A 17,113-nucleotide genomic window follows, 5' to 3' on the forward strand; every position below is an offset into this window, starting at 1 on the left:
CCTGTTCTTAATGCTTTTTCAAAAGCAATCTCCGTATCGTAATATTCTAAATATGAAAAGTATGATTGATGACCCAAAATTCTTTACCCGTTCATTGGCTGTTCTAATTACTTATTTCATAATTATGTTAATGAAATTCAAGTTTGAAATCTAACGTTTTATACTCTCTTCTTTGGGGACGTCTTAGTATAACTAGATTAACTCGAACATACATTGTCGTAAGATGTTTTAATGGAGTTAATTTTTTGGTCGTCGTTAATAATATGAATTACAAACCTAATCTCGTGTTGGGCAGAGCAGTTAAACCCTGCAACACTATTCAATTCTATTTTAATTTCACTACTTTAAATAAGTTTTACTAATTGCTAAGTTGAACGACAATCCCTATAGAGAACGATAAACTTAATACCTTAATATTTTTTACAATTTGGTGCACTTGTCAATTTCGTCTATCAAATTTTTGAAGCCATTCTTAAAGATTGTTGATATTCGACAAGGTAATCTTTTTTTTTTGAGCAAGACAAGGTAATCTATGAAACTTATTTTAAATTATGATTAAGTCTAGGTAAATCTAGATAAGTTTTTCTTTCATTATTTTTAATTGTCGGTTTTTATCTTTTTATTCTTTGGGTTAGCTAATTTTTATAGTAATAATAACGTATCTTCTGCACACGCTGCAGATACTCATTCTTCAATTTTGATATGTTTGTCATGGAAAATTGTATTTAATTGAAGTCAAAGACTTTTGCTTTGGGCCATTCAATTTGCTCGCGAAGGTTCACCTCAAATGATATCTTTCCTTGTACCTCCGTCCCTAAATATAGGAATTTTTTGTTAAAATTACGGAGATTAAGAAAGTTGGTTGTAGTGTTAAATTTGTATATAATTATTATTGTTTTTACAATTTTATCCTTAAGAGAGAGTTAATTTATGTTTTCAACATAATATTTATTGTTGATTGAAGAAAAAGATGCAAAATAAATAAGGATATGTTAGTAAAGAAATAATTAATGTATTTGGAAATACTAAATGGATCTTATAAAAAGGGATAATTTTTTTTTTTAAAATGGTCCTATAATTAAGGACGGAGATAATATATTTTGTTGACTTAGGAGTAAACAATTAGTCAATCTATGAAATTATATCAGTTGAATTGTGTTAATTTCCCTATCTTTACTTTTTTGTTTAGACTCAACCATATCTTTACTATATTATGTTGACTTATGAGTAAACATTTAGCAAACCATGAAATGGACCATAGAAAAAACCCTTACAATTCCTAGCACCCATGTCCGTGAAAATATCTAGCACACAACATTGACATTGATGTGAATAAAAAAACTCCAATTAGTCAATGAACTTAATTCAGATTTTTGTTAATTAAAGTAAAAAATCCACCCTAGTTAGTTCATCTTAATTAGATCATCGGTTAATATAATCAAGAAAGAAAGTTTGGTGTTGAAAAAATGTTTGAGAAGTAAAAGGGACCATTATGACTTTGAGTGATCTTTGGCGTGCAAAAAACAGTGCACGCATAGTTCAACTTTTAATATCTAACCGTTAAATATTTGTGGCTGACTTTACAAAATTTCAAAGGAAAATTCTTAAAATATTAAGACATGAAAACAAGTCAAACACGGTGTCGGACTAACAAAAACATGTGTGGCAACCAAATTGTTTGGACTTCAGTGGTAAGAAATTCCTTTCAATGACGTACCCATGGAATATCAGGTTGGATCCTCATGGAGAACAACGCTTGGCCAGTGCGCATACCTCTACGCACGAGATGGATTAATCGTCCACCTTTGATGGGTCGGAAACGGGTGCGAAAGAAAAAAAAAAAAAACATGGGTGGGCCATAAGACATCGACCAATGGAAGCTAGTTTGTTGTCTTAATCTTCTTTCCACTCTCATTTTCATTGTCTTAATTTGTTTCTACTTGAGAGTGTGTAACCCACATTACAGTTTTGTACTTCCTTCATTCTTCTTTATAAGATCATTTTCCACTTCTATTTTCCCCAAACATATAAGATTATTTATAAAATTACACATGCATTCTTTCAATCAGTTTAGTCTAATAATCATACTAACTACAAATACATTAAAAGAAAATGTTAACCAGTACCTCCAAAACACTAGTTAAGACCCTAGGTTAAAAAACAATCATACCTTCTCATACACATGGTGAGCGAACGAAATGATGATGGCTTACTCAATTATTTTACTCCCTCGTGTGGCTTTGTCCCCAATCCTTCTCTTCTATCCATTTTTTTTTTCAAACTCATGTGGGAGAAGTCATCATTCACTACTTTGTGTCTTCAGTCGGCTTGTCATACATGCCTACCTTACTTACTTTTTATCGGTTTCCTGGTATGCACACCTCAAGCTTACAACACTATGACTTCATACTTTTTAATAAAGGTTTACTATTTTTAGTTGCTTTTTTTATGGTAGTTGGGATTCGAACCCCCAGACTTTTCATATATTATGCATTGTCCTTGCATATATTATTGATGATGATTATTGTCTGGGTATTGTTATTAGAGATGTATTCATAACATTGAAATTATTGGAATTTCTTGAGAAATATAATAAATTTATAAAATTTTACACACACACACACACACACACACACACACATATATATATATATATATATATATATATATATATAAACACACACACACACATAGTCGATAGCGGCCACACATGGTGTAGCGGTGCAGATAACTACTGTGTTATAAGTTCTAAATAGAGGCCACTTTAACTGTTATATCGGTAAAACGGTTTGTAGTGGATCTCAAAGCATAGCGGTTCTAAAACCTCTATATTATTTTAAATGGAATAGTTTTAAATTGCCTCTAATTTTTTTTAAAAGAAATTGTTGATCGTGATCCATTGCTTCTTCTTCCTCATTTTTCTATGTTCCTTTGGTTCCTATGCTCGTTTTTTCTCTCTCTTCATTCTCTCGTTCTATCTTTTCCTCTTCTTTATTTTCTGCGTTCCTCTCTGTAGAATGGCGGACTTAAGTTTTTACATTATGGATTATTGAATCTGAACTCTGAATTTCATAAAATTTCCATGTTGCTTTAGGGTTTATAAATCAAATTAGTGATATCACATGATGTTTGTTGAATACATGTTTTTTTTTTATTACATTTACTAATGATGTGTTTAATGAGTGATATCACATGAATGAAATTGGTTTTAACCAGCGCCCTAACACATGAAGTATTCCTACAACTACTAATGAAGTTGTATTAATGAGACATTATAGTATCAATTTTTTTTTGCTGTTGAAAGAAGTATTAAAATGTTGATATTGTGTTGGTCCGGTGGTATTGATTTGGAAAACGGATTAATTTAACTTCTTAAAAAAAAAAAACTATGATTTCTTACTGTTTTTTTTTTTTTTTTTCTCATGCGGTTATCAAATCAGTTTTCACTAGATAACTATTTTAATTTCATTTTGTGTTTTGAAATTGGGAGCTTAATTGTACGACATTGTTTTCTTTTGCCACATACGAGTCACTAAGTGGAGCCATTATCATTGTTTAATCATATCTAATCGAGCACCTTTGTGAATTCCACGTTTCGGTACATATATCAAAGTGGATTCAATGAGGCAACCTTGTTTGCTAATCGAGCAAATCCATTTAAAAAAAATGTTTTTTTTTACAAGGTAAAATGGAATATAATATTATTGAAAACATATTTTGTTTATCATAAAGTGTATCAGGATAGAAAACAATGTCAATTGGGCAAAATAATTACAAACCACAGAGCTGAAATGAGTCAAACCAGACTTAGCTCGGCTCGATAAAAATTACTTCCTCCGTCCTAAATTGTATGTCGCTTTGGAAAAAAAATTTGTTCCAAATTATATGTCACTTTACAATACCAATGAAATATTAATGTTATTTTTCCTATTATATCCTTAACTATTAATTACTCTCTCTTCTTTCAATTATTTCATTTATCTTTCCCATACCATTTATTAAGGATAATTTTGTAAAACAACTCATAATTTCTCTTCCCCATACAATATCAATTACATTTCTTAATACGTGTAAAATGGCCAAACGTCATACAATTTGGGACGGAGGGAGTAGATTGGTTTGAAATTCTACTCAAGTACGTCACGGTCTTTTTTTCAGCTCAAACTCGGCTCGATTCAAGCTCACGAACAACTCGATTTGACTCAATAATTCGAACCAAATGAACCAAAACACAAAAAAAAAAAAAAAAAAAAAAAAAAAAAAAAAAAAATTGTACAAAAGAATTTATGCCAAACACCATAACAATTTAATCATGTGATTGGCTGAGAACATTTGGTCTTAAGACCAAGTAGAAGGCAATGCATTGGCGTGTACTTTAGCTTTTCTTTTATAGTCACTGCTCTCAATTGCTTAAAAACTACTGATGTGGGACTATTTTCTTATAGTTGTTTCATGGTTTATAGCATTTTTTTCAACATTATGTTATAGCTCTTTTCTGACATCTTGTAATTTTTTAGTGGTCTCTTAGCTACATCTTATGCTTGGGAACTGCTGATTGTTGTGGTAATATAATTTCATTTTGATTTCTTAAAAAAAAAAAAATTATATTATATCTCTATACATTCGTTTGTATCTTTTTTTATTTTGATGACCATATCATTTTTTATAGCACAATGTTATAGGTCTCATTTTTTTTATTTTATAATTGTAATAATAAATGTAAAACTGTTAATAAATTGGTAATTCGTTTAACCACGGTAATGATTTAACAATGCCTAACAGACTTGAAACTCGATCAAAATTTTCATAATATCTTCATGTTTGTACTCTTATTTTTTCATGTATTTTTAACATGCTTAGGAACTTATATATTTTTATAATTTGGTGGGCTAATATAAGTAGCTTCATGCAAGTGTATGGGTATGACATTATATATATATATATATATATATATATATATATATATATATATATATATATATATATAGGAGAGATATTTTGACTCCAAGAGTAAGTGCAATAACTTACTCTAAATTATGACCTTTAATTCCAATATTGATTAATGGCTTAGATTAATTGATATGGTAGGCTTTAATTTCATTCTCTATTGTAGTCAACAATTATAATCACAAAATCACAAAACAATAAATGTCTTTTAATTGATTGATTTTTTTTTCCTTCTCCCATTGTTTTTTTTTTTTTGTTTTCACGCTAAAGAAAATTCCTTCAAAAATATGTGCAATTTCTTGTTTTCATAGCTAACAATGAATGGCTTCAAAGGTTATATAGTATCAGAGAATCATTGATACCGGTTTATAATAGAAGTGATTTTTTTGCTGGGATGAATGCAATTCAAAGAAGTGAAAGCATTAATTCAATAAAAAATATAGATAATTAGGTCTTCATTTCTTTCACTTTAATTCCTTCTTTTCAAAAATAGCAAGCAAGTTATAGCACATTAAATTAAATAAAATTAAGAGGTTCCTGTAGAGTACTACGGACATAAAGGGTGCTAATACCTTCCCTTTATGTAACTAACCCCCGAACCCTAAATCTTTTCAATATGGGGTGGTTTGAACTTTTTTCGCCTTTTCTTGATAAAATTAAATATTCAGTCGTGAAATAATTAGTGAGTCAAAAGCTAATCAAATAGTCTTGATCTCCGAAAAATGACGCGACATTATCAGAATTGCAAGGTTTAATTGCCCTACAAAATGCGAGATTAGGATTTTGTGATTCAGATAATTGCCCTGCCTTATTTACTTATTTAATTATTTTATTGGGTTTAGAATCTATTTATATGATTTTGTGATTTAAATGGTTATGAGGTGTGTTGTTGTTTTATTAAGTGGCTTTATTTTATTATTTAATAAAACAAGATTTGAAAATAAAATAATATTCAGTTGAGGGGTTGTTTTGGAATTTAGAAGAGTTTAGTGGAATAAGTGGAAATAAATAGGAGAAACTAGGGTCAGATAGTTTTTCACGTGAAACCTGTTTTTGGAGAAAAGGGAGAAAACCAAGATAAGAGGAAAACCAGAGAGGAGAAGCTTTCGATCGATCAATCTAAGGTAAGGGTGTGACTAACTTTCTCTAATTCTAAGTGATATAACTCTGAGAATTGAATTTAACAAGTTGTAGGCTGTAGTTTTGGGGATTTGAGAACTAGGTTTAGAAGTTGGAAATTGATTAATTAAGAGTAGGAATCTGTTGAATTGATGTAGAAATAGTGTCCAGACCTTAGATTATTCATAGAGCAATGATTACAGTCAGTTTTAAGGTTAGAATCATGGAATTAGGTGAGTTTTTGTGAAAACTGCATTATGCCCGTAAAGCTGACATTCATCGCTCGCCATAGCGAGTAGCTTCTCTCGCCTCGCAAGTGATCATCTTCATCGCTCGCCTAGCGAGTAATTTCTTCTCGCCTCACGAGTAAACCCATTTGTCGCTTGCCATTGCGAGTAAATCGCTCGCCCTAGCGAGTTACCCAGTGAGAAAAACATGATTTTGTGAATTAAGGTTAGGGGTCAAGTTTTAGATGGTTTTGAGTGCCTTAACATATCTAGAAATGATTAGGCAAGTTTTTGGATTAAGTTTGGGCATAGGGAAGTTAAAAATGGGAATTTTGAGTGAAAAATGTCAAACTCACGAGAGCCATCAGTTTTAGCTCGCCACGACGAGTACCTTGTTCGCCATAGCGAGTAGCCTTTTGTTGAACTAGCCATAGTGAGGAGAGTGGCTCGCCTCGTGAGTTACTCAGTGGCAGTCAACCTTACTTAGTGTTCTTGCGATCTTTGTCGCACGTGATGTTAGAAGAAGAAGAAGAAGAAGAAGAAGAAGAAGAAGAAGAAGAAGAAGAAGAAGAAGAAGAACTCTGAATAGTCCTCTCTGTCTGAAGAAGAACTCTGAATAGTCCTCTCTGTCTGACCATCGGTCTGGGGATGATAAGTAGAACTCAGCCTCAACTTAGTTCCCAAAGCAGCTTGCAAACTTTCCCAAAACATAGAAGTAAACCTCAGATCCCGATCTGACACAATATTAGAAGGAATACCATGCAACCTGACAATTAGCTCAATGTAGATCTCAGCCAACTTCGCCACAGACATACCGTCTTGATAGGAACAAAATGTGCTGACTTCGTCAACCGGTCCACGATCACCCAAATGGAATCAAAACCCTTCGTAGTCCTCGGCAACGCTCCAACAAAGTCCATATGTATATTATCCCACTTCCAATCTAGCACAAACAACGGTTGCATCAAACCCGACGATTTATGATGTTCAATCTTCGACTTCTGACAAAATCTGGATGAATACTCAAACTACTTCTATGATCTTCGTCCAAAATCTGTCTCTTAAGCTTAAGCACATCTGGCACACAAACTTGATCACAAAACATTAAAACACCGTTCTCATCCAATCTAAAGTCTCCACCTTTACCTTGGTTAACCAACACCCCTCGATCCACAAGTTTCAAATCTACCTTCTGACCATTCTTAATCTCCTCCAAAATATTACTCGTCAACTTCAACATCCCTAACCTCACGCCATTCGGTGTCAACTCACTAACCAAATTCAAATCTCGAAACTATTCAATTAACTCCAACTCTTTAACCATTAAAGCAAATATATGCAAAGTCTTCTTACTCAAGGCGTCGTCAACAACATTAGCCTTCCCGGGATGATAACTCAACTGAAAGTCGAAGTCCTTAAGATATTCTAACCATCTTCTTTGTCTCATATTCAACTCTTTCTGATCAAACAAATACTTCAAACTCTTTTGGTCACTGAACACTTCAAACTTAGAACCATACAGATAATGCCTCCAAATCTTCAATGCATACACAACCGCCGTCAATTCCAAATCATGAGTCGGATAGTTCTTCTCATGCACTTTCAACTGCCTTGAAGAATAAACCACAACCTGACGATTCTGCATAAGCACACCACCAAGCCTCATCTTAGAAGCATCACAATACACAACAAAAGATTCCTTCGGATTCGGCAAAATCAACACTGGAGCTCAAGTCAACCTCTTATTCAACTCTTGGAAACTCTTCTCAAATATAAGCTTGTCCCTTCCGAGTCAATGGCAACGCCAACTTAGAGAATCCCTCAATGAACCTCCGATAATAACCTGTCAATCCAAGAAAGCTTCTAAGCTCAAAAACAGACTTAGGGGATTCCCACTGTAACACAACATCAACCTTCGACGGATCCACGACAATACCACCCTTAGAAATCACATGACCAAGGAAACTCACTTCTCGCAACCAAAGCTCGCACTTCGACCACTTAGCACACAACTAATTTTCCTTCAAGACACGCAACATAATCCTCAAATGCTCAGCATGCTCCTCCTCAAACTTCGAATACACCAAAATATCATCGATAAACACTACCATAAAACGGTCCAGAAAAGGATGAAATATTCTATTCATATATTCCATGAAGACACCTAGTGCATTGGATACTCCAAATGGCATCACAGAATACTCATAGTGTCCATGCCTCGTTTGGAACGCGGTTTTGGATATATCTTCCACCTTTACTAAAATATGATAATATCCCGATCTCAAATCAATCTTACTGAACACTTCCGCACCAACCAGCTGATCCATTAAATCATCAATCCTCAGAAGCGGATACTGATTCTTAATCGTCACCTTGTTCAACTGCCGATAATCCACACACAACCTCATGCTCCCATCCTTCTTCTTAACCAACAACATTGGAACACCCCACGGAGAAAAACTCAGTCTAATGAACTGCTTCTCAAGCAACTCTTCCAACTGCTTCTTCAATTCACCCAACTCTGATGCAGACATCCGATACGGCGCAATCGAAATAGGACTCGTTCCTGATACCAAATCAATTGCAAACTCTACTTCTCTCTGGCGGTAACTCAATAATGTCATCCGGAAAAACTTCTGGAAACTCTTGCACTACCGACAAATCACGGACCCCTTTTTCATTACTTTTCTTCAACAATGCAAATATCATGAACACACAAGCTTCACCGTCCAAAGACTTCTTCACTTGCTCCGCGGTCAAGAACTTTCCACCTAACTCATCTACCGGCTTCGAAAATGTTATACTCTTGGTTAAGCAGTTAATGCTAACACCAAAAGACAACATCCAATCCATACAAAAAATCACATCCATATGCTTCAACGGAAGACACACAAGATCCAACTCAAAATCAACATTTCCAAAATTAACAGGACACTTAGCACACACTAAGGAAGTAGTCACCGAACCACTAGCCGGGGTGTCGATGACCATCCCTCGCGATAACGGAGTTACAACCAAATTCAAATGCTCAACACAACTAGCCGAGATAAAAGAATGAGTAGCACCAGTATCAATAATTATAATCAAGGAGTACTATTGATAAAACATATACCTCATATAAGATTATCCGGCTGCTCCACCTCTTCTGCATTCAATGCAAACACCTTTTCTGCCACCTTCTTTGGCTTGGTACACTTAGCACTGATATGACCATTGTAACACCCCGTTTTCCCAACATAAAAATTTCATAAAAATAATCAGAGTTTTCCACGTAAACGGAATGTCACATTCTTTTCTTAAAATCATAAACTGAATAAATAACTATTTATCTTTAAAATTCAAAAAAATCTTTAATACTTCGCAGCGAAATTTATTCAATAACTAAGACAGTCTTTGGCACAAAGGCCTCTTCATAAATGTCCCATAAAAATCCAATCTAAAAACATAGTCATAAATCTTCAAAACAATACGTAAGGAATAGAAAAGCAATAACAAGGTTCCCATCCCGTTACGTATCAGAGTACCTAAGACACACGAGAGAGAAACTTCACACGACATCAACTATTCTTGGTTACCTGCAAGTTACTGATGAGTCATTTATTGTCTATTTTAATATGCCTTTTAGTTTAGTTTTATTTAGATTTTATATAATTTTATATTAGTATTATTTCCTTTTTGAGCTAGTTTACTACAAATTGAATTTTATTATATTTCAGGAACGAATATTGGATGGATTGAGTCTTGGAGCAAAAGAAAGGGGTTTGGAGCTGATTCGGTACAAAAATATGAAGATTCGGAGACAAAAATACGTCTCCCTCAAGTCAGAATGTTGGCACGGCCCGTGCTAGGCTTGGCACGGCCGTGCCACCCTCCAGAACACCTTTTGCAGCTTTTGCTTGGATTCTGAACTATTCTATTTTGGCGCGCAATCTATCGTGGAATATTCTTGGAATATACTTGCTTAGATTTTAAGTCGAATGTGTGCTATAAATAGAGTAGCTAGCCATCACAAATATTCATCTTTACTTGGAATACAATAAGTGACAATTGCTTTTCTAATTAAAGTTCTTTTCTTTTCCTTTACTTTCTTGTCTTTTACTTTTATGCTTTCTCTCTTCTCCCCCATGTCTACGATGAACATGAGTGAGTAGACTTCTCCTTGTCTTGGGATTGTTGGATAAGTCTAAATGACATAATCCTAATCAAACCAAGCTCTAAGCCCTAATCTTGTGTAACCCTAATTTCTTATCTGAATTCACCGTTTTAACATGGATCAACCATTATCAAACTGTGGAAACGAAAGTGGAGGGTTTGATAATTGTTTGTCCATCATTCCAAATATCAATTCATAAAACGAAAGTGGAGCTTTGATATTCGAACAAGTGAATTCAGACAAGGATTGCAAAGTCAGCGAAATAGGCTTTGCAATCTTTGAGACATATAGTTTCGATCTTCAAGGGAAGCAATAATAATCAAGTCAGCGAAATAGGCTTGGTTGTTAGAGGAACCAAAATCTAATAGTAATCAAGTCAGCGAAATAGGCTTGGTTGCTAGAGGAACATAAGAGAAACTGTCTTGATCAAACCAAAACTATAAGCTTATAAGCTTATAGTTTTGGTTTGAGAAGGACTTGTCATTTAGAGGAAACCAACGATCCCAAGGCTCTTTTTATTATTATTATTTTCTTTCAAACGCTTGAAAACCCCCAACTTACAATTCTCTCCTCTCTTCTAATCATCTCTAAAAAGTTAATTGAATTGAACTACTCCCTGTCGGAACGATACTCTTTTATACTACTTCGGTAAGACCGTGCACTTGCGGTTTTATCCCATCAAGTTTTTGGCGCCGCTGCCGGGGATTAAACTAATTTGATTAACTCTTTCTTTGTGATTAGAACTCTTTTCTCTCCCCTCTTCTTCCCTTCTTCTCTCTTTTCCTACACTTGACTTTTTGGGTAGCTTAAAGATAATAGATAACATGGCTGAGGAACGCAATCTTTGAGACATATAGTTTCGATCTTCAAGGGAACCAATAATAATCAAGTCAGCGAAATAGGCTTGGTTGTTAGAGGAACCAAAATCTAATAGTAATCAAGTCAGCGAAATAGGCTTGGTTGCTAGAGGAACATAAGAGAAACTGTCTTGAGAAATTAGGTCTAACATAACATTATAAGCTTATAGTTTTGGTTTGAGAAGGACTTGTCATTTAGAGGAAACCAACGATCCCAGGGCTCTTTTTATTATTATTATTTTCTTTCAAACGCTTGAAAACCCCCAACTTACAATTCTCTCCTCTCTACTAATCATCTCTAAAAAGTTAATTGAATTGAACTACTCCCTGTCGGAACGATACTCTTTTATACTACTTCGGTAAGACCGTGCACTTGCGGTTTTATCCCATCAAGTTTTTGGCGCCGCTGCCGGGGAGTAAACTAATTTGATTAACTCTTTCTTTGTGATTAGAACTCTTTTCTCTCCCCTCTTCTTCCCTTCTTCTCTCTTTTCCTACACTTGACTTTTTGGGTAGCTTAAAGATAATAGATAACATGGCTGAGGAACGCACTCTTAAGGAGTATTCGATCCCTTCTTCGGATGAGCCATGCACTATTATAGTTTACCCAACGGTTCAAGGTAGCAACTTCAAAATAAAACCTGCACTACTAATTCTGGTACAACAAAACCAGTTCTCTGGATTACCTTCTGAAGATCCAAATTTACATATCTCAACCTTTTGGAGACTTAGTGTAACTTGCAAAGACGACCAAGAAACCGTCAAGCTACATCTCTTCCCTTTTTCTCTAAAAGATAGGGCCAGCAATTGGTTCAACTCTTTGAAGCCCGGTTCCATCACCTCATGGGACCAACTAAGGCGAGAAGTCCTTTGCCGTTTCTTTCCCCCATCTAAAACCGCCCAACTTAGGGGAAAGCTTTACCAATTTACTCAAAAGAACGGGGAATCTCTTTTCGATGTGTGGGAGCGTTTTAAAGAAATACTTAGACGTTGTCCCCATCACGGTCTAGAAAAATGGTTAATCATCCACACCTTTTATAATGGTCTAACATCTAACACTAAATTGACTATTGATGCAGCTGCAGGTGGTGCCCTAATGAACAAAGACTTCACAACAGCTTACGCGTTGATTGAGGACATGGCTCTAAACCTTTTCCAATGGACAGAAGAAAAAACAATCATCGATCCTTCACCCTCTAAAAAAGAGGCAGGTATGGATGAAACCTCTTCCATTGACTATCTATCTACCAAGGTGAAAGCGTTATCTCAAAGACTTGATCGCATAAGCACTAGTGCTAGCACACCTACCTTCTCACCTCCTTGTGAAGCATGTGGCCTATCTAGTCATTCTAGCACCGATTGCAACCTAAGTAGTGTTGAGCAGTTAAACTTTGTTCAGAATGGCCAAAGAGTTGTTCAAAAATCTCACATTGAACTTTTAATGGAAAACTATTTTCTTAAACAATCCGAACAGCTCCAAGAGCTCAAGGATCAAACTAGACTTTTGAACAACTCTCTTGCTACTCTCACAACAAAGATAGACTCCATCTCTTCTCATAACAAAACTTCTGAAACTCAGCTCTCCCAGGTAGTTCATAAGGTTGACCACCCTAATAAAATGAATGCTGTTACACTTAGGAGTGGTAAGCCACTCGAAGACCCCATAAGGAGAACCAAAACCGATGACAGTGAGAAAGAGATATGCGAACCACCATCTAGGGAAACCAGGGCAGAAAGAGAAGAACCACGAGTTGAGGAAAACACACCACCTCCCTTTAAACCAAAAATCCCCTTCCCACAAAGGTTTGCCAAATCAAAGCTAGATGAGCAATTCAAAAAGTTCATAGAAATGATGAACAAGATATATATTGATGTGCCTTTTACCGAAGTCCTAACCCAAATGCCTACATATGCTAAATTTTTGAAAGAAATCCTTTCTAAAAAAAGAAAGATTGAGGAAGGTGAGACGGTTAACCTTACGGAAGAATGTAGTGCCATCATCCAAAATAAATTGCCACCAAAGCTTAAAGATCCAGGCAGTTTTTCCATACCTTGTGTCATAGGATCGGAAGTTGTGAAGAAAGCTATGTGTGATCTAGGAGCCAGTGTCAGCCTAATGCCTTTATCCCTTTATGAGAGGTTGGGAATAGGGGAACTTAAATCAACAAGGATGACCCTACAACTAGCGGACCGTTCTGTTAAGTATCCAGCTGGAATCATAGAAGATGTCTCCGTTAAGGTGGGAGAGGTATACATCCCCGCTGATTTTGTTGTAATGGAAATGGAGGAAGACAATCAAGTACCAATTCTTTTAGGAAGACCTTTCCTTGCTACTGTAGGAGCTATCATTGATGTAAAAAAGGGTAAGCTCGCCTTTAATGTCGGTAAGGAGACTGTTGAATTTGAACTTGCTAAACTAATGAAAAGTCCTTCCATTAAAGACTCTTGTTGCATGATAGATATAATCGACCATTGCGTGAAAAAGTGCTCTTTAGCATCAACTACACATGATGGTTTGGAAGTATGCTTAGTAAACAATGCAGGTACAAAACTGGAAGGGGAGGCAAAAGCTTATGAAGAGCTGTTGGATAGAACTCCTCCAATGAAAGGTCTAAGTGTGGAGGAGTTAGTGAAAGAAGAACCAGCACTTCTACCCAAGGAAGCACCGAAAGTAGAACTTAAAACACTTCCATCAAATCTAAGGTATGAATTCTTGGGCCCTAACTCTACCTATCCTGTTATTGTAAATGCAAGTCTCGATGAAGTAGAAACTGAAAAGTTGCTTTATGTCCTCAAGAAATATCCTAAAACTATAGGGTACACCATTGACGACATTAAAGGAATAAATCCTTCATTATGCATGCATAGGATACTTCTTGAAGAAGACTATAAACCCTCCATTGAACATCAAAGAAGGCTAAATCCTAATATGAAAGAAGTTGTGAAAAAAGAAGTTTTAAAACTCCTAGATGCAGGTGTCATTTATCCAATTTCTGACTCCAAATGGGTTAGCCCCGTGCAAGTTGTACCAAAAAAGGGTGGTCTCACAGTTATTAAAAACGATAAAAATGAATCCATTGCCACTAGGACCGTCACCGGTTGGAGAATGTGTATTGATTATAGGAAGCTTAATAAAGCAACCCGTAAAGATCACTTCCCTCTCCCTTTTATAGACCAAATGTTAGAAAGGTTAGCTAAGCATTCACATTTTTGCTACTTAGATGGTTATTCTGGATTTTTCCAAATACCCATTCACCCTAATGACCAAGAAAAGACAACTTTTACATGCCCCTTCGGGACCTTTGCCTATAGAAGAATGCCTTTTGGTCTCTGTAATGCCCCTGCTACTTTTCAAAGATGCATGATGTCTATTTTTTCTGACTTTGTTGAAAAGATAATGGAAGTCTTTATGGATGATTTTTCTGTGCATGGATCTAGTTTTGATGATTGTTTGACTAACCTTGAAAAAGTTTTGGAAAGATGTGAACAGGTGAACCTAGTCTTAAATTGGGAGAAATGTCACTTCATGGTAAGAGAAGGAATTGTCCTAGGACACTTAGTCTCCGACAGAGGTATAGAGGTAGACAAAGCAAAAATCGAAATTATTGAAAAAATGCTACCTCCCACCTCAGTCAAAGAAATTAGAAGTTTCCTAGGACATGCAGGGTTCTACCGCCGTTTCATTAAAGATTTTTCATCAATCACTAAACCACTATCCAGCCTGCTTCTCAAGGATGCAGACTTTGTCTTTGATGATTCTTGTTTGCAGGCATTTTACAGGTTGAAAGAAGCACTAATTACCGCCCCAATCATATAACCACCGGATTGGAACTTGCCTTTTGAAATAATGTGTGATGCAAGCGACTATGCGGTTGGAGCAGTATTAGGTCACAGAAAGGAAAAAAAGATGCATGCCATATACTACGCCAGTAAGACCCTAGATGGGGCACAGGTAAACTATGCCACAACAGAAAAAGAATTGCTAGCAGTTGTCTACGCCATTGACAAATTTCGGCAATACTTGGTGGGATCAAAAATCATTGTTTACACAGATCACTCGGCCATAAAATACTTGCTAAACAAAAAAGATGCCAAACCGAGATTGATCCGATGGATTTTGCTCCTCCAAGAATTTGATCTTGAAATAAAAGATAAAAAGGGCGTAGAAAATGTTGTCGCTGACCACTTGTCCCGACTTCGGGAGACCAATGAAGATGAGTTACCCTTGGATGATTCATTCCCGGATGACCAACTCTTCTTATTGGCACAAACTGACGCACCTTGGTATGCAGATTTTGTTAATTTTCTTGCAGCAGGAGTACTACCGCCTGAGTTAAGCTACCAACAAAAGAAGAAATTCTTCGATGATCTCAAGCACTACTATTGTGATGAGCCCTACCTCTTCAGGAGAGGCTCCGATGGAATTTTCAGGAGATGCATTCCTGAAAACGAGATAAGTAGTATTCTAACTCATTGCCACTCCTCTTCTTATGGCGGCCACGCCAGTACACAAAAGACTTCTTTCAAAATTCTTCATTCTGGTTTCTGGTGGCCATCACTTTTCAAAGATGTGCATCTCTTTATCTCTAAATGTGACAAATGTCAACGCACTGGTAGCATTACTAAGAGAAATGAAATGCCTCTGAACAACATCCTTGAAGTGGAAATTTTTGATGTTTGGGGTATTGATCTTATGGGACCTTTCCCCTCCTCTTTTGGGAATCAGTACATATTAGTAGCCGTTGACTATGTGTCCAAATGGGTTGAAGCCATTGCCTCCCCCACTAATGATGCACAGGTTGTTATAAAACTGTTTAAAAAAGTCATTTTCCCTAGGTTCGGAGTGCCACGAGTTGTGATAAGCGATGGAGGGTCTCACTTCATTTCAAGACATTTTGAAAAACTTCTACAAAAACTTGGAGTGAGGCACAAAATTGCGACACCCTATCACCCCCAAACTAGCGGACAAGTGGAGGTCTCAAATAGACAAATTAAAGCTATCCTTGAAAAAACTGTTTCAACCTCTAGAACAGATTGGTCAAGTAAGCTTGACGACGCCCTTTGGGCCTATCGAACGGCTTATAAAATCCCCATTGGAATGACCCCTTTTAAACTTGTCTATGGGAAATCTTGTCACCTTCCCGTTGAGCTCGAGCATAAGGCCTATTGGGCAATTAGAAACCTCAACTTAGACCCCAATTTAGCCGGTGACAAAAGAAAACTTCAATTAAACGAGCTAGAAGAACTTAGGATGGATGCCTATGAGAATGCCCGCATTTACAAAGAGAGAACTAAGAACTGGCATGACAAGAAAATCATCAAAAAGCACTTCAAAAGCGGTGACCTTGTGCTGCTCTTTAACTCTAGGCTAAAGCTCTTTCCAGGCAAACTACGGTCACCATGGTCCGGTCCTTTTCAAGTTCGCACAGTCTACCCTTATGGGGCGATTGAAATCTTTTCTGACGAAACAGGATCCTTCACGGTTAATGGACAAAGGCTTAAAATCTATAATACCGGAGAAGTAAATGAAGTAGTGGCTGATTTCACCCTTAGTGAACCACCTTAAGGATTTTCATCCTTACCTTCGTCAAGCTAGTGACGTTAAAAGAGCGCTTCGTGGGAGGCAACCCACCAATTTAATTGCTTCCTTTGTTTTCTGTTATTTCTCTTTGTTTTGTAGGTAAGTGTCCGAGATTGATTAAGAAACGCAAGAAAAATCAAAGTTCCAAGAACCAGAAAGGTGGCACGGCCCGTGCTTGATTTGGCACGGCCGTGCCAAGAATCACAACCACACCTTCATAAAACTTGGC

General features: G+C 36.2%; 1 non-coding gene and 1 pseudogene across 1 annotated transcript; one reads left to right on the top strand and one right to left on the bottom strand.

The window, feature by feature from the left end:
- Positions 1-12,204: 12,204 nt before the first annotated feature.
- Positions 12,205-12,311, bottom strand: LOC120577796 (small nucleolar RNA R71). Its single transcript, XR_005643778.1, has one exon. It is a non-coding gene; the product is annotated as a small nucleolar RNA R71 (small nucleolar RNA).
- Positions 12,312-12,516: 205 nt separating this feature from the next.
- On the top strand, positions 12,517-16,869 carry LOC120577515 (uncharacterized; annotated as a pseudogene).
- The last annotated feature ends 244 nt before the right edge of the window (positions 16,870-17,113 follow it).

The sequence above is a fragment of the Medicago truncatula genome, chromosome 8 (genome assembly GCF_003473485.1).
Source record: "Medicago truncatula cultivar Jemalong A17 chromosome 8, MtrunA17r5.0-ANR, whole genome shotgun sequence".
Taxonomy (NCBI): domain Eukaryota; kingdom Viridiplantae; phylum Streptophyta; class Magnoliopsida; order Fabales; family Fabaceae; genus Medicago; species Medicago truncatula.